Source organism: Haliaeetus albicilla, chromosome 21 (genome assembly GCF_947461875.1).
Source record: "Haliaeetus albicilla chromosome 21, bHalAlb1.1, whole genome shotgun sequence".
Taxonomy (NCBI): Eukaryota; Metazoa; Chordata; class Aves; order Accipitriformes; family Accipitridae; genus Haliaeetus; species Haliaeetus albicilla.
The window spans coordinates 7,736,074-7,763,280 of NC_091503.1; positions in this window are offsets into that span (position 1 = coordinate 7,736,074).

Genomic DNA, 27,207 nt, shown 5'->3' on the forward strand with positions numbered 1-27,207 from the left:
ACTGAAGTGTGTGGAAGACAGAAAGTATGTAATTAATTTTAGAAACGCAATTTGTATCTTAAACTTCCTATTATCATCTTATCCCTAAGATTATACCATTTGTGTTTCAAACGCTGTGTCAAATGTAATGGTCTTCCATGGGCGAGTACTACATGACTGCATGCCTATGCAGAAAGAAATAATCTGTTTTCAGCCTTCCTGAGGAGAAACAAGTACTTGTATAGAGTGGATTATATGAATGAAGTGATTACACAGACATCTGCTAAACTTGTAAACAAGAACTTCAGTCCTAAGTGACAACTCAAGCTTGAGACCAAACCCATCACTGCTTTTGAAAGCTGCTATTAACATCTGTGCAGTTCAGTGCAGTCACATTAAAGCCTTTAAAGTATTACTAAAGTCATTGAACTGACAGTAGACTAAGTCAAACTCATCTGCTCTCAGGTTTACCAGTGTGAGTAACTACTGAAGCAAAAACATATCATTCACCAGGAAAATAAACCCAACCATTTCTTTAAATTTCTAGAGGTCTCATATTCATTGCATGGTTTGTATAAAGACAAAGTTTCTTCTTCCATTTCCTCTCACTTTCTCCACGTGGATAAGGCTAAAAAAAAATAGCATTTTAGATTTTTATTTTTTTTTAAACAAGGATTGGTGGACATGCTTTTTTCTTTTCCTCTTTAGTAATATTCACAAGGCAATGATAGACTGTGGGTTTTTATATGTATGTGCATGTAGACAGACATTTCAACACTGCAGTGACAGTTATTTCATGGTGCGAGACAAGGAGATGTATGTTTCACAGTGACTGGGAAAGTTAGCCTGTGGAGGAAGAATGAAATAGCATCCCATGTTGGCATTATTAAGCTGCAAAGTCTTTCTGCCACAGGTATTTATGGATCTGTGGCTGTGAAAGTGGAAAAAAAAAAAAAAAAGAAAATCCATTTTCAGGCTTGGATTTTTTTTCCAGAAGTAACCTTTTCTTACAGAAAGTGAGAGTTCTTTGTGGAAAACTTATTTTTCTGTCAAAACCAGTTCTCTTTAAATTGTGACAAGGCATCATATACACAAAAAGGCCTGTAAAGTGTAAAAACCTCACAATATAACACAAAATAACTCTATACATAATAGCACTGAATAAGCTAAATGCATAATCATTTTAGACAACAAATATCTTAGGAGTAAAGACCAATGTTGCACAGTAGTCTCAGGTGACAATACTGACTGCTTGGCCAGTAGTTTGAAGCTAAGGCTTACAGAACTTGACCTTGAGGTCACAATTAGATCATAATTTTTGCATGAAATTAGGCCCTTGCATCATAAGGAGAAAAAAAATACTGCTTTTAACGTATTTTTTTCATTCAGCTGCTAACTCTGCATGGGTTTGTCCTCATTGCCTCTTACTCTCTTTTCTTCATTCACAAACAACAGCTAACATTTCAGAAGTATTATTTCTTTACTGTTTGTTATTTACAGCAAGAGTTTTCTTTTAAAAAAAGTAATTTCCTTCCAATTAAGCCCACCAGTCATACATTTCCCTCCCAACTTTCTGACTGCTTGGTCCAGTGAGTTCCCAATTTAGCCTTTAATACCCAGTATCAGAAGTCACTTCACAAGTATGTAATCAGCCTTTCAGTGTAGCAATAAATCCCATCTTCTATTAGTACTCCCAATATAAAAAAAAGCATAGGGTATGCATAGCAGCTAGAAAATAAATTTGCCTTTTATCACATCACAGTTTCGAAGCAAGCATGGCTGGAAACATTCCCCACTTGTATGGATATACTGATTTTCCTTACCTCTGTTTTTTAAAATATTAATGTACTGCCCCAACTTTTCACTCAGTGTGAGAATAGTGGAGTTTCAGACATGAAATTTGTTTCTGACTTCAGACATGAGTTTCAGTAACACTAAAAATACTACCTTATTATAAAGGCATGTTCATAGCTGGTGTTCAGCATAGGCAAGAAAGAGTCAGGAAGAGAGCTGCTCAGTGGGTTTCCCCCTCTTGCAGGCCCTCAGTAGAGTCATAGAATCATAGAATAGTTTGGGTTGGAAGGGACCTCTAAAGGTCATCTAGGCCAACCCCCTGCAATAAGCAGGGACATCTTCAACTAGATCAGGTTGCTCAGAGCCCCGTCCAACCTGATCTTCATTGCTTCCAGGGACGGGGCATCTGCCACCTCTCTGGGCAACCTGTGCCCATGTTTCACCACCCTCACCATAAAACATTTCTTCCTCATACCTAGTCTCAATTGTCCCTCTTTTAGTTTAAAACCATTACCCCTTGTCCTGTCACAACAGGCCCTGCTTAAAAGTTTGTCCCCATGTTTTTTATAAGTCCCCGTTGAATATTGAAAGGCTGCAATAGGGTGTACCCAGAGCCTTCTCTTCTCCAGGCTGAAGAAGTCCAACTCTCTCAACGTTTCCTCATAGAAGAGGTGTTCCAGCTCCCTCACCATTTTTGCAGCCCTCCTCTGAATCCACTCCAACAGGTCCATGTCTCTCCTGTGCCAAGGCGAACACATTACTCCAGGCGGGTCTCACCAGAGCAGACTAAAGGGGCAGAATCACCTCTCTCGACCTGCTGGCTACATTGCTTGTGATGCAGCCCAGGATACTGTTGGCTCACGTCCAGCTTTCCATCCACCAGTACCCCCAAGTCTTTCTCCGCAGGGCTGCTCTCAATCCCTTCATCCCCTAGCTTGTATTGATACCGGGGGTTGCCCCAACCCATGTGCAGGACCTTGCACTTGGCCTTGTTGAACCTCATGAGTTTCACATGGGCCTGCTTCTCCAGATTCCTCTGGATGGCATCCTGTCCCTCAGGCGCGCCAATCGCACCACTCAGCTTGGCGTTGCCTGCAAACTTGCTGAGGGTGCACTCGATCCCACTGTCCATGTCACTGATGAAGATATTAAACAGCACTGGTCCCAATACAGATCCCTGAGGGACACCACTCATCACTGATCTCCATCAGGACATTGAGCCACTGACCACTATTCTCTGGATGCAAGCATCCAGCCAATTCTTACTATGTCATGTCTCAGCTTCCCCTCCCTCCTTAACCCAACCTCCTCCTCATCTTCCCTTTCTCTAACTCATCCTCATGGTGTGGTCCACCAGTGTGTGCAACCATAATCCTAATTTCTGCACTTTAATACTGACCTGACTTTATATTGCTTTTTAGATCCTACTAAGAACAGGGAATTCTCGCATCTGCCTAAAATAAATGCTGAGCCTCTGAGTGATCAACTATTTCTAGATCTCAATGACAAGATAATCCAGTCAGATATTCCCAGCAAACAGGTCCCAGAGCCCATCAAGTTTAATTTTCTTGGAGACTGTGAGGAACTGGAAAGAGACAGTCCCTCAAACCTGCACCAAGAGCCACCCCAAACATCACTGATATTTGCACACTGATTGCCACTGAGATTTCCCAACCTGTTGCACTGAGAAGCTACTAAGCAGCTATCAAAAACCTGAATTTTGCAGACACAAGTTATGTTATCCTTCAAAATCCAGGTCAGTCAACAATTGCCATCTACGGCTTATGCCATCTCTGTGGTCTATGCTTAGGAAGTGTCTTTACTTCAGTTTTCAGAGGGCTTATAGAAGTATGATCTTAATGAATCAAAACCTCTGAACTGTTCCTCAACTTTAGAGGTTACGTAACTATGCTGTGAAATCACAGTATAGGTTAAGTTCCTATGGAATGCAGTGGGTGTGAAGTCTCACTCAAGAGGAGCTTTGTACTTTGCAAGATTGGGGTGTGAATTTTGAAAGGTGTGAATAGAAATCAGACGTGGATCTCTTGTTGATTTACAATGTGATCTTAATACTAAATTTCCATTTTTTTTTCTCACGATAAAGATTGAACAAAACCATTAAACTTCAGCAGTAAGACCAGTAGAAACCAGAGAATAACTTTCATCTCTGCTTGGAGAAGGTTTTGCAGATCTAAAGGCCCCAAGTCAGAAGGGTACCTGGAATATCCTAATACGTAATGTTCGCTACTGGTAATTTTGCTGCATCAAGGCACTAACATGAAAGTGGTTTTGCTTTTAGGGATGATAAATAGAAAATGAGAAAACTACTCATTTTGTATACAAAGAGAAGAAAGCCACTTATGCATATTCCTGACACGAGTACAATTTGTTGCTATACAGAAAACAGCATTACAAATTCTACAGTAATGCTTTTGTCATAGGAAAAGCAATTTGGAAAACAGGAAGCTATCATTACCCTAAGCAGTACAGTTTTCTTTATAACAATGCATACTCTTAGAAATACAAATATTGATGTTTAAAATGAGAGCGATATTAAGAGGAAATTTACAAATAATCATTTAGAGAGATACAGTGATTTTGCAATTTATACTCAAGCTCAAAACATAAACATAGAAAATAAATGTTAAGAACAATTTAACAAGATGTGCTAACAGTGTATCAGAAACATGATTTTAGTTAGATTCATAAGCTTAATTATGTGTAAAGTTGGGGGTGGTGGTGGTGGTTTTGTTTCGGTTGGTTGGGTTGGGTTTTTTGTTTTGTTTTGTTTTAATCCATACCTACCTGCATTACCTGAGATGACATTTAAAGCATGTATGGTCCCTTGAAACTCCTTGAAGCCCTTTAACATGATAGTTTCCCAACTATATGTGATTTTATTGTCCACTAAAAAAATATAAATATGTGCTGTCTAGCCGAGTGCTGCAATATTACAGATCAATTTAGACTTTTGGTAGTCTATATAGAATCTAGCCAAACTCCAGATCTATAACCAGTATCCCTAATCCAGCATTAAGTAACAGGACATCTTTAATAAGTCTAAGTGCTAAGGGTCTCAAGTTTCACTTAAAAGCAATACTGTCTTTTATATGAGATGAGGATTACAAAACCAGATTGTGTTCTTCCTGTGACAGTCACGGGATGCTTTGAAATCTGTTGACTTGATAATGACTGGGACTGCATAGGCAGCATGACAGACAGCTATTATGAAATCAGTAATAGCTCACATGCAGCTCTGGATATTAGAAATGGATTTTCTCATGTCACAGTCCTGCTTCCATTGATCAGATACCCAGAAGGAAAAAAAATGAACAGAGGGAAGGCTAAATTTAAGCAGCAGGCCACAGTTTTCTTGCCTCAGCAATGGGGAGAAGTACTGGCCACAGACTTTTTCTTCTCAGATACCAGACAATTTATTGAATCCAGAGAGGAACTATAGAGCTTTTGTAATGTAACCAGTTCTGTGGGGCAGGTTTTTTCTGGCTTATTCCACAGGGATTGGATGAGTTTTGTATGCTTTTGCAAAGGAAAGAAAGAACAATAAAGAAAACCACCAAATCTCCAAGTCTTTTTTTGTCCTGACAGATTAAATAATTCCCCAGCTTTGTCTCCAATACCTCTGAGACTGGCCTATTTATCATTTACTTGAAGTGAATAGAGCACAGAAACCAACAGTAAGAGTATTCCTTTGCTACAGAGTATTAAAACTAGCTCCAATAGGAAAAAAAAACCCACCTTTCTGATCCACAAAATAGGAAGTCCATGAGATTCAGAGAACCTTGGAAAGGCGGTTAGTTGTATCAAGAGACAGGAGGGCATTGAAAGCATCAGGTCACCTCTACAGCACATTGAAAAGCTTTGAAAGGCATGGGAGAGTGAACCAGCTACCTGCCTTCATTCTGCTTCCCATCATCAGGAAAAACCATCTGCTTCTCTCTATGGCATACCCTGAGTTGTCTGAGCAGCTGAGGCCTGATGTTGGGATGACCCATCTTTCATATTATTCCCAGACCCTATGTATCTCTCAAAATATCCCCTGATATCTATTTCTCAGATGGGAAGGGAGATACTAACTAGTATGAGTTATGCTGCCAGAGATTTCAAGGGAGTAAAAGTGACACTTTAGGAAGGGTTTGCTCATTTTGAGTATGTCATAAGGCCAAACAAACTGTGGAACACATAGTGGAGGAGCCACATCACAGCTTTGACTTTTTAACAATAGTTGCAGGTCTTCAGGTCAAGTGCCATATACTCGCTTGTGCTTTCATGTAGCTTTCTGCAGCATTTTACAGTTTATTGGATACAAAACAAGAGGTTAAAAAAAAAAAAAAAAAGACCTGAGGCATGGGAAACGTTAAGGTGAAAACTTAAAATCACCCAATATCAATTTCAAGGTGATCTCTAGGGCCTGACAAAAATTAAATGCTTGTGGTGTAGTTCATAGTATTTAATAGGAAATGCTAACTCCTTTGACCACTTAAGAGAGATAATATGATGAATTCACTCTGTCATTTTCTGTGATGACTGAAAATATATACAAAAAGGAATAATAAATCAATGGAGAATTCTTCAACCAAGTGTATTATCTAGTAAGAACGTAAGCTGAAAAAGTCTGCATATCAGCTATCCCTTTTCTCCAGACAAAAGAAACATGGCCAGTGACTATACCAGATTTCTCAGAAGCTTCCACTGTTACTCTATAAAGTTGCAGGACCCGCCATGATGCACCAACATCTGATTTCACATCTTGAACTGCTCTAACCTGAAAATTCTTAGCTAAAAATTGCTGCCTGTAAGAAAATTTAATGATGACCATTTACTTTTTCATCATTTCTTACATTTATAGGAGGTTTAACATTCCAAATTCTGAATGCTATGTTGTTCATTTGTGAAACACATCACAGTGTATTTAAGATCCTTGCATACATCCCTGATCTTAAGCTTAGTACTTTCTAGTACTTAGTACTTTCATTTCTTTCAGAGTGCTAAAAATTCTGATTTAAGTCACAAGAGTTCCTTACTAATTAGTAGAATATTTATTCACCTAAAGCTATTATGATGTGATTTCTTTCTTTTTAGGACTATGCTGTAGTTCACATTTTAAACATACCTAGTTGTCTGAATGATTTATGATGCGTAAGTTTTGTTTCTCAGCTTGGAATGATTATGGTTGCATATACTAGGGAATTTAATTTAATTAAACCACACCTATTAGGCTATGGGAAATCTCTTAAAAGACTCTGCTATGTCTAGCCTAAAGATTTTTGCCACATTTTCGCTTTTACAGTAGCCTTTTATTCTAGAAATGTTGAAATTCTCTCATACATTTTTAATTGGAACATTACAATAATCCTCTCCCATGCTTTCATTATAATGCTTATTGGTTATTGTAATTTCCTCTTGAATGGTCTGCCAAATTCAGCTTGATAAAAATGACAGCAATGAATTCAGCTACCAGATTTTTATTTATTTATTTAAACACAAGATGTATAGTATTTATACGTTGCTACATTCATACATTTTTCATATAGGTTCAATGGCTGCCAAGCCTTATCAAACATTAAGGTAAAAATAACATTATTTTTCTCTGCATTCATAGTTGTTATCAGAATTCTATTTATTGAAAAAGTGGTAATTAGATCCCCTTCACAGAGCTGGGATATGCAGAGCCCTCATGAAAGTCCTTCTGCAAGATGATAGTTTCATAGTGAAAAAAACATTTATGGGTGACACTGTCTCTAACAGCAACAGGTACTTCTTCACATAGTTTCTTGCCCTTGAATTATATTCATGCATCTCTATAGTGGGAGATGAAGTCACCATTATACGATATAGGAACTAATCTACATTTAAAGAGTATTTTTTCTTTTAACCTAGATTTTTTTCCCTCATCCAGATCACAATACAACTCCACAAACAGCTCTGCTGGGAATGGTAGGGGCAGCATGGGAACAGGAATGATCAGACAGGAAGGAAGGTTACCTGAATATCCACAAACTCTTTGTATCACGGAGGTTCTGGCTTGCTGACGGGCAGTAACAGGTAAAAAATAGTCTTAGTTTTAAAAATGTTAAAATGCACAGCTAATTCCCCTTCTTCCTTCCAAGTGGGAGATGAAAGAAATGGAAAACAGACCTTATGTTAAGAATGGCAGCTATTTCACTTAGAATACCATCTGAAAAGTTCAAACGGTGTGACAGCAGCAGTACAAAAACCTAAAGAAAATAATGTTGCAAGCATTCAAGCCCTGTGCTGCTTATTAAGCAATCCACTTCCCCATATACTCAGAACTTCAAACGTGTCTTTGCTCTTAACATTTACTTTCAAGATTTATAGGCATACTCACTGTGCCTGACATAAATGCTTTTGCACACATTATGCTTGCAAAACCTCATAATGGGCATGCAAATTGATATTTATTCACTCAAAGTCAGTAACTACACATAAATACTGCTTCTGAAGTTATGCTGGTGTATCCATTGAAATCTTCTTTCAAAGTCTTTTCCAAGCATTGTTCATCAGGGAACACATATAGGGACTTTTTTGGGTTTGTTCTGTTTTTTAAGCATTAGTAGATACTGCCACAAAACAGATGTAGAGGCTGTGTAGCAATTACTGCAGCACACCACTGGAGCTGCCTGCCCTCTGTTGGGAGGTGCTACACAAAGCAGAGCACAGACAGCAGCAACCCTTCTTCCCAGTATCTTCAGCTGAACTGGTAGTTTGTATTGTCATTAAAACACAATTACACACAGTTTTACTTTCACATGCTTAGAATCAGATTCTAGAGACAATGAGATTCTTGCCCTGACAACCACGGAAGCTGGATCAAGTGCTCTGCCTCATTCTCTCTACACCCACAGAACTGCCACAATTATTATCAGCAGAGTTATGAAGATTAATTAATTTAGGACTGTGAAGCTCTGATACATGAACTCCATAGTAAACAAACACAAAATGCTTTTAACCGCCAGGCCTTTAGTCAAGAACAATAACAAAAGTCATTATTTCCTCCCACTACATTAAAAGGAAAAAAAAAAAATTCCACCATTTTCTGATGCTGTTACGGCTCTTATTCTGAATCCATTTGTTATAACACTGCATTTCTCTCATAAGAATGGTAGATGCACTTTTGGCCTTTAAAAACAAGAACACAAACACACCAATGATCTGTACCGTTATTAATAAGATGAAGAAAACAATTGTGATATTAATTATATTACACTTTAGGACAGAAATCACAACTAGAGTTAATGTGCAGAGGTTTTCTCTGTAGAGGACAGAAAGATACATTACCTTCTCATACGGTTTCCCAACTTACATAAACATTAAATCACTGCTATTATTCTGCTAAAGAGCTGTTAGAAAAAGGTTTGCGATGCAATATAAAGAAAATGGATCAAATATTTTGTTAACTCCCCAGAATGCATTAAGAGAGGAGCTACTCGGTGTGTTAGATTTGTAAAATGAAACTTCAGCTGTATTCTGCCTTGAACTACTTCCATACTTGAGCAGATCAATGTTTAGATTGATCAAATATCTGCTTATAATCAACATGATCAATTAATGTGTTTGACTTCAATATAATGACTGTTCAGAAGCAAAACCAAGCAAACCTCACAGTGTTTCCATCTATGACTTCACACACTCCAATAACTAGCACTTGCTAATTCAAGGACAGCGCACTTCTTGCTCCTATCATTCAGAACAAAAATTCTTTTACTTTCCACAGTACGTATTAATTTCAAATTGTACTGTCCATGAATTAATAGGATACAGCCCCAAATTTGTATTCGTAGCAGGTAACGGGAAGCCCTCATTTTATAGAGAAGAGCTAGCGGGCTTATATTTTCAAGAGATGAGGCATATTTGCTATTCTCTTGTTTAATTAAGAAATAACCAAAATTAATTCAAATTCAAGATAAAAGGTAATTTTATTAATTTGTATTACAGTTTTGGAAGATAAAAGGGCACCAACTAAATCTTTTAAGAGTGGTGGAAAACTGAAAAGGAGATGTTGATATAGCACGTTTTGTACTGTGCAATTAGTTTGTATTAAGCTAAGCCTAAGTCATTACTTAAGTGAACTGTAAAGCTGGGATGACTTTCTTACAGTATAAAATTACATGTTCATCCTTATTCCAAAATTATTTGGGAATACCTGTGTCCCAGTTATTGTTCCAAAAGTAGTTATTCTTCTTAATTTAATTTTTTTTTAGACTTAATGATGAATGCAGCTGAAACAGTGATGAGCAGTGACTGGTTTTCCTCAGTTCATATTCTGCTGACATTCTGCTAGTGCTGTTACTCTGAATTTTCTTCCTTATGTAAGCTTTCATTGCTATCTCAGGAAACCTCAAGATACATGAAAAAAGACACTGTTCTGAGTTGATTTTTGTTCAATACTACTTTCTTGGTTGGGAAAGAAGATGCTACTGCCATATTAGACTGCCTCCACATAAGAAAATGACCAAGGATTAAGTCTTCCAACTTCTGGTTTCGCCTCATGATATTCTGTGCTATGCCTTGAGGCAAACTTTAAGTTTCAGACTGTATGCCTGTTTTCAAAGTGAAAGTGCTATGGCCCTAAGACAATTTTCTTAGCTTTCTTTCCTTTTTTCTTCTCCTTACATTTTTATACATAGATCATAAACATGGATTTCATCTTGCTTTGTTTACATAGAACAGATTTAGTTCCCTTATAAACCTGTAAAATGGAAATAAACGCTTGTGATTGTTGTCATGTTTAAGCAGTTAGTCACAAGCCTCAGAAGACAAATTACTCTAAGCATAGTTTCAGGAACAGCAGACATTGAAGACTGCTCACTGTAACTCATCTTTATTATGAAAAAGAAAACAACAAAAGTGAGCATTGCCAGTGACGTGCTATCCTTTTATCTGACCATTTAAGTAAGGTTTCATGGGAAAGAGAAAACTAATGCTTGAATTAAGGCTTTTGTAGAAACTATTTATTTATATTATTTTTTTTTTTCTGTGAACAGCAAGAAGTATTTCTGTCCTTAGATGCCCTACCCAATGCTTCAACTTCCCTCTATACCTCGTAACTGAACCAAGTCCATTCTCCAAGACAACTCCAGCATGCGAAGAGATGAACACTGTGAGTAGACCAAAGCTATTCACACATTGATTAGCCTCTCCAGGTATATCAGGAACTAATGTCTGTTTGTTTTTCCTGTCAGCAAAGGTCACTGATTTGCATCTCTGCTGTATTCAGGTATCCTTCTCACAAAATATATAGGAATCTGAAAATAAAACTTTGAAAACTGTACCATTTTAAAAGCATGCCCAAAATTAACCAGAGCGTTTAAAAGTTACTGCAGGGAAATGTGACTGACAAAGGCAGTTAGTAAAACTGCATAGGTCTTATTCCATTCTAGAAGTAGTAGAGAGCTATAACTGAACAGTAGTCAGAAAAGCAGATTCTGTTCTGCGAACAGAATTGTATTTAGGAGTTTGCAGGCACTTGCTATTCAAAACTAAGAAATTCTGAACAGTAGTAGAAGGATACAAAAATTAGATACAAAAATTAATTTAGAGGGCATTTAGACACAGAGCATGATTAATTTGTGACATTGGTGGATTAACCTAAAGACCTCTGATGCCCTTCTTGTCAAGTCTTGTAACATCAGTCCATTTAGAGATTTGGTTTATTCTATAAAGGTCGCAGTATTCTGATATCACAGAATAATATAAAAAAGACAGACTCTTAATCCTAGTTACCAGCAAATACATCAGTAAAATTCTGGTTCTAGCAGTGCTAAATAACTAACTACAGGCTAGACCCCAAGCTATCTCCAAATATACTCCAAATCATCACAGTTTCTCAGGCTTTGTAACTGCAGTACTAACATTATCATATTCGAAAGTAGAGAACTTTGACAAGCAAAAGTGCTGCAATATCTAACACATCCCAGTCACCTGACAGAGCTCACTGGGGATAATGGCTCCAGAGCTGCTCATCAAAATTTCTCATCAAGCACTATATCTTTGAAACTTCTCAATACGTTAAGTCTATCAGCAATTCCCATATCACATGCATTTGCTTTTTTAACTAATTAACGCAGTTCAGAGAGCACAGAAAAACTTATTACATGATCTGACCAGTAAATTTCACAACAAAATCATCCTTCCTTTCTCCATCTATGTATTGAAGCAATGGCGTGCCTTTACTTCAAACATTTTGTAGTGCTGTCTTGTTAGAATGCAGAACGCAGGAGCAGTATCATGAACAGTTAGCATCAGTATCGTTATTCTGTCCTTGAACATCAGTTATAATGGTTCTCAAGTTTCATGTGTTTCCATGTATCAGTCACGTTTGCTGAGAGGTTATACTTCCTAATGCAAAGTAAGAGAAAGGTAGAACAGGAATGAAAAAAACAGACCTGCTGTTTTCCTAGCAAAGCATAAGGGGATTGCCCATATCAAAACTACAGAAACGAAGGCATTTATCGCAGACATATTTCAGCTACTCTGATGACCATTCTCCATAAAAGAGGGAACACTTAAGAAAATGGCCTTTCAGACCTTGCGTAAGAAGCTATTGATTTCCCTGGCTACAATCTATCTGATAACTCATTCTCTTTAGAAAAAAAATCACTGAGTTGGGGCACATCATTATTGCCAGCAGCATCAGACTTGTTCCAGCGTAAGATCACACTAACACATTAATGGTTTCATTGACAGCTCTGTGAGGAACAGGCAAGGGTCCTACTTATTTACCAGGAGATTCATAAGCCAGCTCTCACACTATGGGTCATCCTGCAGATTCCCACTACAAAGGATTTATCATCATAATCATTGAGCAAAGTATGTGCTACGTTTAAGAACAGGTTGCCAAAGCCCAACAGAAATTCAAACACATTGTGGAACTGGGAGACAAGGTAAGATAGATTGTTATGCCTCACAGTTAAGTCTAAATTTAGAGAAAAGTACACAAATAAATCTTTATTAAAAAGAATATTAGCTAAGTGTTTTTATTTCATTGAACCTTTGTCCATCTGCAGTCTTCTAATTGTGACACGCTTACTCAGCAAGCTATTGTACATTTAAATAGAAAGCATTCTTGAGTAACAGCAAGGCAGTTTTCTATTCCTTGATTGCTGTTTGAAGAGCACTAGGGATAATATGATGCCTGAACATTTCATAAACTTATCAGATTTACTTTCCATTTCAAAAAGCAGGATTATTCTATACTCTGAACCACAAACCTGTGTTTGCTTCCCTTACATTTTTCTTTAATCCTTGAGTATTTTTAAACAAATAATTTTGTACTTTCCTGACAGAAAGGTGTTAGAAAAACTGTTTACATCACTCAAAAGATCTAAGTCCTAAGGTAAGGATTTCCCACAGAAAATATTTGTTTTTCTGAAAAACTGTCAAAGGAAGAGTTTATTAGTAAAAGTAGGAATCATTAGTTGCCACAAAAAAGTAAGCAAGATAAACGAATGTGGAAAATATATTCTGCACGTGCATCAACAAAGCATTTAAGCATAAGCTTAATTATAAGAAAGTGAGTAATCCCAGTTGCCTACATGACTATTAGGAGATGATCATATCGCCAGCATACATGAGCTATTTTTCCTTTCAGGCAATTGTTGAACTTCTGGGGTTCCAGGATACCTTTAGAAAGGTCACTCTGAGCTTATTAATAAACAAAGAAAACAGACAGGCTGAATGACTCTATTATCACTTATATTGACATGTGTAATGCGTCATTTAAACCAAAGAAATTATGGACTAAAAATTATAAGTCGGCTCCGCAGGCCAAACAACAAGCAAATGAAAAGCTATGAAGAAAATAGCAGTGATAACTTCAGTCAAAGCACTTGTTGTAGGAAAAGAATTTTCCATTATCAAAGACATTTGATTCTTTACTACTTTATGCGTAGAAGAAAGCTGTTAAGTTCTCATATATAATACTGGTTTATAGAATATCACGAGGCAGCTCTTGAAGTTGTTGTAGGACTGTTCTACATGTTCCAAAACACCTGAAGGAGCCAGCGGGTGCCCACAGGCTGGTGGGGCCATGTCCTCCCCCCCGGTGAGGGAACAGGGACAGGGCCCAGGGTGGACACTGGAGCGGGCTGAGAGGTCAAGGCAGGGAGACCCGGGACTCTGCGGTGGCTCCCACGCATGAGGGGAGGCTCCTGACGGGGCCTCCCCCAGCCCCAGCCCCATCCCGCTCCTGACGGGGCCTCCCCCAGCCCCAGCCCCATCCCGCTCCTGACGGGGCCTCCCCCAGCCCCAGCCCGCTCGCCGTCCGCCTGGCAGCCGCAGCCTGCGTCCCACCGCGGCGCCCAGCCGGGATGAGCTGGGCTGGGGGGAGCGCAGGGCACAGGCCCCAGGGCCTGTTGGTACTGCCTGTGCCTCCCATAATGGCTCTAAGTTTGTAAGCATGTCCTAGGAGGACAGAGTAACTCTTTAAGTAGGGTCTGCACCTCTTTTGTAATCAATAGTACAACAAAAAGGTCAGAGGAAGGAGCTAGCGAGGCACGAGTGGGACTCCACAGTGTCGGAGAGCTGACATAAACGGAAAAACTGAAACGTGGAGTGGGACTCTCTTGCGTTATCCCACCTCACAGGTTGAGCAAGCTGCCTCCTCCATTCTGTGCTAAACAGCGTGCATTTCAGTCAACTGCTGTAAACCATTAAGATTAGTATCACTTTATTTTTCAAAGAAAACTGAGTCAGACTGAATGATTCAGGAGCAGACTTTGCTTACTTGCTTGCTTTAAAATGCCTCAGAAATCATTTAAACCAGAGCTATTTCAGAGCAATAAAGCTACTTCAAAATACTCTATTCTAGCTCTTCAAGAATACCCTTGAACATTAATGCGTTATCTGCATTTATTACGTAAGAGACACTCCCAAGTGATGAAGAATTAACTTCATATGCCAGGGAAATATCATACTGAGCTTTGTTAAATGTACCTTTATGTTTAAATAGTATTTCCAGTATTAATGCTTCAAATTGCTTAGTAAAGAATAAAACATTATAGTTCAGAATATAGACTAAGTACATAGTTTTAAAAAAGCAAATGGCATACTCTAAAAAGCAAGAGTAGATGGTAGTACTCTTTTCCCTGGTGTAAAGGAAGAGCAGTTTCTTTGATATTTTCAGTGTTACTCTGCTTAAAAGTTAATATAATTGAAATAAAATGACAGTTTTGAAATTGGTATGAAAGGCCAAATTTAAAAGTTGATCAACATTTGGATTTAGATTCAGTAACATGAGTCACACCCCTGTTACCACTGGGACAGATTTGCAGTTTAGAGTCTCTGCACAGTTCAAGAGAACTATGTAATTCAGAAAACAATCACAAAAATACCCATTTTGGAGGATTTCAGCACAGTTGGATTTCAGCTTGGGGACTATTATCACTTCTGGTTAGGTGTAGGCAGTTACAGGGTATCCCAGAGTTTCAGTGCTTAATCGGTACACGGACGGTAACAATATTGCAACTCCCAATAGAACATAAAGCATCTTACAACAGTATTGTGTGATGGGCTGGATCATTATTCCTATCTACTGAGAGGACTGGGGATCTAGGAAGTCAGTTCAATGGTACTCTGACACTAGCATCAGGCACTACTAGGATATGAACAAAAGAAAAATTGCAGGTATCTTGGTAAATCTAGGTACTGCCAAAATAAAGAAGATAAGAACATTTTGGATTGAGTATTCAGAATTAGTGTTAGTGCTGACCCATGCAAAGGATCAGTAATACAGACCTTAACAAGGTCAATTATATTATGTTAACAGTATTTTTCCTTTCTGCACTGAAAAAATGTAGACTACAGAAGATTACTGCCCCATTTGTTCAATTCTTGGAGTACTGCATCTAGAAGTACCATGAAGAGGAATGGATTTTCTTAGTTGTTTCCTAATTTTAATCAGAAAATCCCTGAAGTGACAAGTGTCATAAGAAAAAAAGATTACTTAATGTACCAGGATCTGCTTTCACCAGCAATAATTTGATTAATCTGCGATAATGTTATAGTCTGCTGTTCATGCTCTACTTTATGTATGAATACAGCAAAATTTAGCAGAGGTGAAATCATGATAGCCTCTCATACAGCTGCCTTAAAACAACCACTTATTTCACTGGCAGTCCAAGGCTAGGCTTCTTTCTCCTCTTTTTCCTCCCCCTCTTAACATCTATTACCTTTCAGTTCATTGTCAGCCTATGTACATAAGTCTGTGATACCTCATATTTGAAAAAAATAAAAAAGAACTTTTTATAGCACAGCAACATACTCATTTTTTCCTCTAATTTGCATTGACAATTTACTGTTATTGCAAGTGTGTTTGCACTGTATTCAAGTAACGAAATGCTCAAATGCTGACAGAAACAGCATGAAACTTGTTTTTTCTCTTGGAAACTGGAGGCAGCACGTTCCACTCTAAGTTAGTTGGTTTCCTTATTTTCTGCATTCACACTGTCCTATTTAATCCATAGATGTCCTGTTGTCTCACAGCAGATAAGACCAAATAAATTTGTTGCCTCTCCATTTTTCTTAACGTGCTACCATTCCAGCATGATTATTTTTCTCCCTTTAGCTTTTTCTTGACTTTTTAAATCTATTAAAAGGATTTTTTTTTTTTTTAATTTGAAAGCTTTACAAAGCTGTGCATTTGGGGGGAATTTATTGCAAGTTAATTTGCCTTATCTTCTAGGAAAATATATTGCCAAGTGTCCCATTTCTTGTCTACCACTAATTTATAACTGCATACAATCATCTTCCTGTTCACAACTGTATTTGCTTTTGTTAATACATTCCATTACTATGTTTTTATATTACTTTCCCTTTCTCAAAGGAAATTGCTGGACTTCCTACAATGATTTAATTTTTCTTTCTTCATGTTCATGTTAGTTTTGCAGCCTTTTTCCATACTGAAGAATCTGTGCATACATGACAACTATGGTCCTCTTTACTCAGCTGAATAAAAGCTACAGAGTCTAAGCGAGACTAGTCATTTTTCTCCAGTTTTTCTTGTCTTCCTACAATACATTGTAATTTTTCCACTTGAATTTTTTGTAGGCTGCATTAGGCAAAAATTATTTTTCTCTAAAATTCAATACGGATGCATGTGATCCTATTCTATTTGATTACACATTATTAAAGTACGTAGAGTACAACTGATGTAACCGATGTAAGAAAACTAAGAACTCAAGCAGTCTTGAAAGCAAAGTAAATGGATTCTATATTCAAGATTCTTTCAAAATGTCTGCCACTAAGGAACTAAAATGCAGTGATTCAACCCCAGCTAGGGAGTAACTGATTCTGTCTAGCTTTTGCCACTAGTTATTTTTAGCTATATTTTAAGCATGGACTTCAGGTTTTGGTTTTGGGTTTTTTTTTTTTTTCTTTTTTCTTTCTTCCCTCTATTGTATCAGAGCTCAGGTGATAGTAAATCTAAGTGCAGATTGCTTTTTAGAAGCATCCAACCATGTTTTACCACTTGAGACTTGTTTCCAGTTGGGACTCAGCACTGGGCAGTCAGGGCCAAGAGCTGCCGGGCCATTATGCGTCACCATGTTCCAGTGCCAAAGGACCAGGGCCAAAGCTTTGATGGAAAAAAATCTCTGTGAGGATATCGTTCTGGCTACCAGGACCACAGGTGCTCTGATTAGACAGGCGAAATGGGTGCATTACTTGACTGTGTGTCTTTGTTATATAATGTGGGACCACTCTTGGATAATCCTAAAACAAGGAGGGAGGTAAGGGGTAGGAAGGCTGACACTGATAATGCCCATACTCCCTTCCAACAAATCTAGCTTTTACTGCAGTCTGTGACCTAGATTCACTCTCATACGGTACACGAGCTATGCTAACAGGAACTGTTGGGTACATCACCCTTACCTTTTTAGCCCCCCCGCTAGCTGCCAATGGAGACCTATTTAAGAGCAGATGATAGCTTCTAGGTAATCATCACCACTTGGTTAGGCACATGTTCAGATAGTAACACAGATGACTGTTCAGACAGGACCCTCCTTTTCCCACCTTTACTCCCTCTGTGCCATGGCAAACACATGGCTGAATTGCACTCATGCTCCACAAGCTCTGCTTAAAGACACTGCTGGAAAGCTGGCTGCACCCTACAGAGCAGCCAGCTCCCCCACCACCATGTGAAAATGTAGTTTTCCACCATAAAGGACAGGGACTCCCAAGAAATCCTGTCAATTGGTCCACCAATACAGTGCACAATTCAATGCACAATTCAAAGCATTTAGACCTCAAGGCACCATTATGGTAATTTAATTTCACCTCCTGCATAAAATGAGAGTTCGCAGGTTTTATTTCACTGCTGCAGATACAAGGGGGTGGAAGCTAAAGATTATATTATGTCTAACTGACCTTATTGTATCAAAGTGAAAACCCCATAAAAATTGAATTTTAGGAGCAAGGGATTATGTTAATCTTTTAAAGGCAGTTGATTTCTCTTTTTTCATTTCTCATTTATATCTATGCACTTTATTTATAGTGCTAAATATACAAACCAGCTAAGTCACCTCCATAAAAGACTTACTGAGCTGATAAGATTTTATGTCAAAAGTCCACCCCAATAGATATATTTATTGAATCATTATCCCTGTCCTTTCAGACAGTTTCTCAAGATTGAAATTCCACTTACAGTGATCTAATGGATTACGTAAAATATAATTGGTTGTGATGTGGTGCTCACTCTCACAAGGTGGTGGGTTTGGGTGTTCCCTGCCTCCTCCCTGCCATTAAAGGAGGCCAATTATATATTTTAGTTAGGTTTCAGGTTAGCAGAATTAAACTTGCCTGTTACCGAAAGCTAGCACATTGTCTTTACACCCCTTACACACTACTGAAACATTTAAAAACATGGCTAAAAGTGCTGTAGAGACCTCAGCACAGGCTGTGATTTATTTTTAACATACAGATCCACCCCAGTAAAGAAGGTAGAGTTGTTTTTAAGAAAATCATAGTACATGTGGAAGTAACAAAAGGTGGGGTATCATTTGTTTTGATAGATACTTATCAAGGTGATTGCTGAGAAGAGACTCAAATACTAGCATGATTGTGCATTTGGCTACTATGCAGTAGCACAAGTGTTAATATATTAAACCACACTTTGCTATTCTAGTCCCAAAGCCCTACACATTAACAAGACAGAAGCCAAAACTAGTCTCTCAGGTTGCTATTTTACTAAACAACGGCTTCCCAGGATTCTTACCAGTATTAACTGCAGAGGGATAGGACTTTGGGTCAGGAAGTAGTAGAAGGAAAAATCCAGAGTTATGACCACAAAGCTGGAAAGTATGGCCTGTTGTTTGGCAACTTCTTTTTTCTCCCTCACCTCTGTGAGTTCATGTGAGGCATTAGTTTTCTGTAGCATTCCTAATTGCTTCACAAGTAAAGGTCACGGAGGGGTTGATATGTAATTGATGTAGAAGCCTCATAGGGCAAAGAGTTCTGTGCCTAGAGGAAGACATACAGTTTAAGACAAGAATATTATGCATTCAAAACCTAGGCTGCTGTAGAGTAAGGCCTCAGAAAACTGCTGATGTAGTGGATTTTTAAGCAGTCCCTCAAGCACCATTCTTCACCTGACAAAGCCTGTAGCCATCTGTAACTACTGACACAAACTTTCAGCTATGGAGTTGAAATTGATTTGAGTATTTGTTTTTTTAAACCCCGTATTTCAAATGAGACCTATTCAGAATGTACACAAACTCAGTGAAGAAGTTTATGGAGGTTGGTGTTTTAGGTTGGGGGGGGGGGGGGGGGGGGGGCGCTTAAAAATATATTCTGTAGCAATGAAAGTACAGTCAACCAGGGACAAGTTTTGAGCAGTTTCAGAAAGGCTTCTTAGTACAATCACAAAGTAAACAAGGTAGCCCGCCCGCCTGCCCCCCCCCCAACTACCATTAAAAGTTTTCAGCAAGATGGTGTAGTTGGTTTTAAGAAGTAACTTCATTAAAACAAAAATTTCAGAATAATAAGAATGCATGACAGAGCAAGACAAACTGACACATCAAAAGCAGTTGGAGGTATCTGTATAAAGTCCTTTTTTCGTCAGATAAGAAAAAAGTTTCATAAAGGTCTAGCATTACTTGAAAACACTGTGTGTGGAAGACTAACCATTGCTTGGACCATAGCGTGTGTAACAGCCAGAAACTCAAAAGCAAATGCAAACTGAGTATCATCAATTTTATTTTTTTTTTTTTTTTTAAGTCTGAAGTCTGTTAAATTGCTTAATAATTCTCAGAGGAAGTGGCAGAAACCCCATTACTTGAATTGGTTAAAGCTGGAGTGTACAAAACACTAACTTATGATATCCTCTTGGGAACAATCCTACACCTACAAGATATTGGACAAGATGACCTCAGAGGTCTTTCCACCCCTAATTTCTTTGACTCAATGAATAAACATGAACCTAATCAGAATAAGTATACTGTTTATCTAAGCAATAACATTCAGCTAACTGGAGCACACAAGGGAATTGACTGCTCTTATGCTGCTGATTAAACAAGATCAGAGTGCTTTAAAATAGGCTTTGGAGTTTTAATTTGCAGACCTTGGTATGCATTTGTATTGTAATAAAACTGTTTATAACCTTGGACCTATGAAACAGAAACCTTTAGATGAAAGGTTTGGGTTTTTTTTATTTTAAGAAAAAAGTTTGTAAAACATGAAGACTCCAGACTTAACTCAAACTCTGTAAGATTACATGTAAAATAATGTGTTTTAAGTCTTCAGACACACAGGCTTAAAGAAAGCAGTTTCACAGAGGAAGAAAGAAAATTGATTGTGGCTTATATCCTAAGAGCAGCTTGGACTACATGATGTTGCTTGATATTTTCCAAGTTTGTATGTGTTGCATTCCTTCAGACAAACCTAATTTGCCTATGAATTTAGAGCCAGGTATCATTTGCATTACTATTAATTTTGACCTTTTTTTACTTGAATGTGGTTGCTGACTCAGTGTCCCACAGTTTCTTCTTCCCCATTCAATTACTCAAGCTTTATAAGCAAATCAAGCAGTTTCAACATAGCTATGATGGTACCTGTTCCTACATTTACAGTTTTACTAAGGCACATTCTTTCCCTCAACATCTGTGCCAATACAAGCTAGCATACAGGAATGCTTTTATAGCAAAGCAAACTGGAGATCACAGATCTGGTCAGTCTGACCATACTCCGTATCTATATAAATGAATGCTCACTGGTATTATTAGGTCTGTACCAAATTTGACTTTGAAACTCTAGAGATGAACTCCTTTTAAATTGTGGGTTTTGCTTGCTATACATTCAAAAAACATAGCACTAGGTCTAGAGGTATAAAGTGAACTCTCCTTGAGCAGGAAAGAATTAAAATGCCAACTGCTGATGGTGGATGAATGAGAAAGAACACAGCTGGATTTCCCAGTCCATGGGTCAGCTTGCGTAGCAAGCAGGGTAGGGGGAACAGCAAACCTTACCGCAGGTCTCTTGGCTTGTCAGCCAAGCATATTGTAGAGAGTCATTGCCATAAAATGCTACCCTGCAATTCTAGTCTATTAGTCAGACATCTTTCAGATTACAATTGTATTTGATATCCAAATACACTGGTGTTGCTTAATATTGTAAAACGTATTGCAGCCCTTTTGACACCAATTCACGCTGTTCTACTTGAGACAGCTCTGTGGCTGGAATGGGACCATCCAGGTGGGAGAACACTTTTTACAGCATGTATGGTGTTATGATCTGGCCTTTGGGATTGAAGATATTTCAGACAATTTATATACGAAGCAACAGCTATTATCATTGCAGAAGACATTTGGTTTGGGATCAGCAGATTCTCATCCATCAGAGCACTTCGATTTTTTTTAAATCAAGCAGCATCATGTGTGTACTTTCACATCATATTTTTTCCTTTGGACAAATAAACTTTTTTTTTTACATATGTTCTTGATTTTTTTTCCTTATTAGTTTATCCCCTAAGTGAACTCTGAACTACTACTTTTCCTACTTTAAGTTTTCCATGTTATTATTAGTGTTCCGTATCTTCCTTTAGCCCTGCCTTTCCCCTTTTGTCACTGTCATCCAGATCTCCATTTTTTTTACCATCTTATTTTTGTTCCACCCTTTATTTCACTTTTTTCCAAACAGAAAATGTAACATCTATAACATGAGTTAAATTAACGTATACAATTAAAAGTGTTAGCAGAGACAACTACAAAACAAATCAGAAAGTTATAGTTGAAGTTTCAAAGTTGGAGAGAATTGTATCGTGAAGTGCAACACAATTTCACATTTGGAAAAAAATCTTACATCAAGAGATTGGAAGAGACTGGAACTCCTACAAAAATATAAAAAAGCCATAAACATTGCAGTAAAGATTCTAGAAAATGAACTTGAAAACAGCCAACTCAGAGCCAAGTAAGTTGAGGCAGAAGTTCCACTCCCCTACATTTTCTGGCATAATATGATACATAAAGAAGAAATCTTTGAAAGTTTAGTCAAAAAGAAGATATTATTAAAAAGAAAACCAAACCCCAAACCGAAACAACTTTAAATGAAAACGACTTTCCAATAAAAATAAATTATTTCAGACACCAATTGGCTAATGCAGAGGAAAAAACAAGAGAACCCACAACACTGTCTCAACTGTTTCAAGTTGTCAACACATTGACAATTTATGGTGCTAATACTGCAAGCTGTTCCACCTGGATGTTTCCTGTACTTCCATAGGGTAAAACCCAACATTAAACTATTCAACATTTTGCAATTTAGTTTAACAATAACTTCTAATGATACAGCAGATTAGGTGATATATTCTGTATAGAAAACATCAAGATATATAAACACACTGTTCATAGCAAGCAATAAAGACTATGTTTCATGTATATCCAAGAATATTTTCTTTAAAGTGTTCTATTTTATAGATATGGACTTTAGCTGTAAGGTTAAGAGAGCAGTATAAGCGTATGCTAATCTCAGTAGAGGAATCGGAGGACCCTAAAATAAGGTCTCAGCTCTTAAGTTTCTATTTCTCAGCCACCATAAAGCTATTGAAATGCTGTTACTGTAAACATGCAATTCCAAAACAAAACACTCTTCTGTACTTAAACTCACATTGCTTCTGGTATGGATTCTGTAACATTCCCAGCTGCTTTGCAAATAAAGTGTCCTGCCACTTAACAGGCAGAGTGGTTTCAATATCGAAGGATGGCTCATAAAATCTTTTTTTCCAGTACAATCCAAGGACTACAAGATAACATATTATTCTAGCTATTGTGAAAACACATGAATATGAAATAAAAAGAATTTGTAAAAAGTGGAAGCATAATTCTCAGGACTGGTTCACTGCAGAAGCAGAAACTTCCGACTTTTCAAATTAATCTCTTGAATAGATGTAAAAAGTTACTATTCAGTATCAAGCAACTTTAGAATCACTTGTATTCTTGAATAGAAATAAACGATAGAGAAAGGAAGAGGAACTATAAAGTGCAAAGTATCAAGAATAATCAGGACTACATGTCAGTCACACCTATTTTTTAATGTGCTGTGCTAAACAGTTTCATGGAACAAACAATTGTGAAATAAAATAAGGGGTTACCCATATGCACAAAAATTTTCATGGGAATAGATACATACGGTATTCCCCTACCTCCAGCTTAATCACTGACTGCAATTACCATTTTGCAGTAGCAGGGAAAGTTGCAGTATATGCTTTAAGTATAGGGATAATTTATTAGTAGAGAAATAAAGAATATTTAGGGAATAAGCAGTAAAAATGAAGAGAGAACTTTGGAGATGGAGTCTGTCGTAATTACTGCAGAACATTTCATTCATTTTACTACTTCCAGTTTTCAGTTAGCTATTTAGATAAATCAAGCATCATGAAATCAGTTCAACTTCTAATTTACTTAGTGAATTAAGTGAACAATGATAAGCTACATTGTTTCTTTTGTGTCTCTTCAAACAATTAGAATCTATCCAATGAACCAATAAGATACTGCTATAACAAGTTATGGTTCTTCATGGAAATCATCTGTTGATGGTGGGGTGGGGGGAGGCAAAATTAGGTCTCATTAGCATGATGCCCCACTATTGATGATTAGTGTTCATACAATACTACAGCTCAAAAAACACTTGCGGTGGTGGTGATTTATTTTTCCTTGAAGTATAACGCACAACCTAGGATGCTTCTGTACCAAACAGCCACATTTTAAAGATATGCATTAGACAAAGATGGAGTGAGTGGACATTAAAAACCTGTATTTTCCAATGTTTACAGTATTTTATCACTGCTGAGTTTGCCTAAGCATGACGATCCATTCTCATTGCTGTTATACAGTCTGTCAGTTTGGGATAGCTGTTTCTCACTCTCCAATCCAGAGCATGCAGCACTGAAAGCTTTTACTAATAGTCAGATTGGTGGCATACCGGAATGTATGAAACCAAAGCTTTTAAGTTTGCATAGGAGTCAAACCAAAATCGGAGTAACCAAAACTAGAGTAACTCAGTTTAGATGACTCTAAACTCCTTTTATAGACATTGGAGATCAATATGGCCTATTATATCCAAATCATAATTTCATCATAGATCAGGTGTCTAAAACAGGACAGCAGCTGTGCTAAAAATGCCCCCTTGTGCCTGTTAGCTAAAGGGGAGCCCAGAAAAATTAGCAGCTGTAGATACTTCTAGCTGAGTCAAATACACTGACAGCAAGTTATATCTTAAGAAAAAAAGACCTTTGTTTGCTTGCTTGTTTTTGCATCAGATTTAATCCCAATCCCTTCAGTTAAAATATTCATTGTAATGAAGACACTGTAAACTAATTTTTCCAATTGGTAGGCCCCATTTTCGCCTTTCTTATTTCTCCAAAGCAGCACCAGTGGTGGGGTTTTTGTCGTTTTTTTGTTGGTGTTTTTTGTTTGTTTGTTTGCTTGCTTTTCCTATCTAAATACATTCTTCCTTGGCTTTCCATGCATCAATTCCACTTCCTTTGTGGAAATTTTGATTAAGAGAGTAAAAGGATTGTTCTGATAATTATTTTCATATTTCCAGAAATTTCTGCCAAATAGGAAATCCTCAGTTTTCACTTATACCCTTGAATTCATTAGATATAAAAAGTCATGAGTGGATTTGTGGTCAGAGGGAGAACAGTGGATGTCAGTTACCTCAACCTGAGCACAACTGAGCAGTCCCTCCCAATATTCTTGGAAACAAATTAGGACACTATTATCTAGATCAGTGGAAAAGCAGATGGGTGAAAACCTGTCTGAATTACTGAGTTCAGAGGGTAGTGGTGAATGGGTCATACACCAGTAACAAGTAGCCAATACTCCACAGGGTCCATCCTGGGACTGGTCCTGTTTAACAACTTTATCAGTGACCTGGAGGAGGTTACAGAGGACATGCTGGTCAAGTCTGCAAATGACAAGTTGGTGTGAGTCAATACACTTGAGGGCACGACTGTCATCCAGAGGGATCTGGACAGGCTGGAGGAGCAGGCCAATGGGAAAATAATGAATTTTAACAAGGACAAACCCAAGTGCTGCCCCTGGGCAGGAAGCACCAGTGCCAGGACACAGGCTAGGCACATCTGATTAAGAGTAGCTCTGCAGGAAGGGACCCGGGGGCCTTTGGCAGACAGAAGCGGAACACGAGCCAGCAGTGTGCCCTGGGTGCTATTCACAGGGGCACAGCCAGGGCATCAGCGGGGGGCACTAACCCCCTCTGCTCAGCCCTGCCACTTCATTCTAGATACTGCATCCAGTCTTGGGCCCCCCAATACAGGGAGGACATCCATGAACTGGAGTACAGCGGAGGGCCCCCAAGCTGGCCTAGGGCTGGAGCACTTGCCCGATGAGCAGAGGGTGAGGGACCAGGGCTTGTTCAGCCTGGAGAAGAGGCTGCCTTTGGGGGAACCTAACCAGCACTCTGCCCATATGGATAAGGAGGTTATTGGAGAGACAGAGGCAGGATCTAGACAAAGGTTCACAGCGATGAATTGACACTGGGAGGTTCAGGCTGGATGCAAGGAAAAAATTCACCCCGAGGACAGCAAAGCAGTAGGGCAGGCTGCCCAGAGAGGCTGCGCAGTCTCTGTCCTGAGAGGTGTTTGAGACCAGACTGGATAAGGCACTGACCAGCCTGATCTGACCACACAGCTGACCCTGCTTTAAGGAGGAGGTTGGATTAGAGACCTCCTAAGGTCCCTTCCAACCTGAATGATCTTTATGACCCTATCGTATGATCCCGTAACTCTATTACCATATTCAATTTATAAAAGTGCTTCCATTTTCCCCGTACCAGGCACTGCCAAAAGCACCCCAAACCAAACCACAGTAACACCAGTAAAACCCAAATCACCTTCCAGAGGCATTGGACCCTAAAGTCTCATTTCTGCTGTGTTGGCATTTCAATACCAATCTCTTGAGATGTAAATGTTTTCCTAAAATAAGTTCTCCTGAATTTTTAAAAAAGATAGAGTATATCACTAGCAACCTCATCCAGGTATATATTCTGTTTCTCCAAAGGTCAGCAAACTATCGTAGGCATCACCTGGTGTTATTCTTACACAGATACCTATTTCCAGCTCCTGACTTGTATCCAGATTCTTGCAAAATACTAAGGATGTCACACCTTTGTGCTGCACCCACTCATCCATAAAATAAAGAAACCTTGGTTTCTTCTTTTTTTTTCTTTGCAGTTAGTAAAAAATTTACAAAGCTTCACTATTATAGTAGTGCATTACTAAGCATGAAATAATTCTGGGTTTATAATGCCAGAACTGACTCCCACAACATTTAGAACAACTAACCTCCTATGGGAATCTTGCTGTCTTTCACTCCTTCGGAAAAAGAGATAGTTTGAAGGGAAAGGAGACTTGAGGAAGCCTAAGGTTAAATTAAACAGTGGTAGGTGTATGAAACGTCTGAGGAATTTGTAATGTTAAGTTTCTGGCAGGAATGGATTAATAGAGGAGCAAGTGGTGAAAGGAGTATGATTAATAGTTTCACATGACTAATTCATTACATTGCATATGATGCTGTTACATATTGCCTTGCAGGTTCTCTTGGAATATAGGCACATTTTTTATTCTGAAGAAAATGCTGTGCCATGCAGTTTTCTGCTGCAATTTCTTTGCATACCAGCTGTGACAAGGACTGCCTCATACTCGGGAACTTTTACTTTGCCTCAGCCTCTTATAGTGATGATGCTGGAGATAGAGTTACTTCCCAGGAACAGCTTATTCTATTGAAACTTCTGAACAAGAGTATTTCTACATACTACATGCTAACATCTTTCACTCAAGAGCCAACACATGTGCAACAGAGGAGCAGACACTAACAAAATACCAGGTCAAAAGCTTCCATTTTATTCCAAATTCAACCACACAAAGTCTCCTAGGGTCTGTTTTCCTGC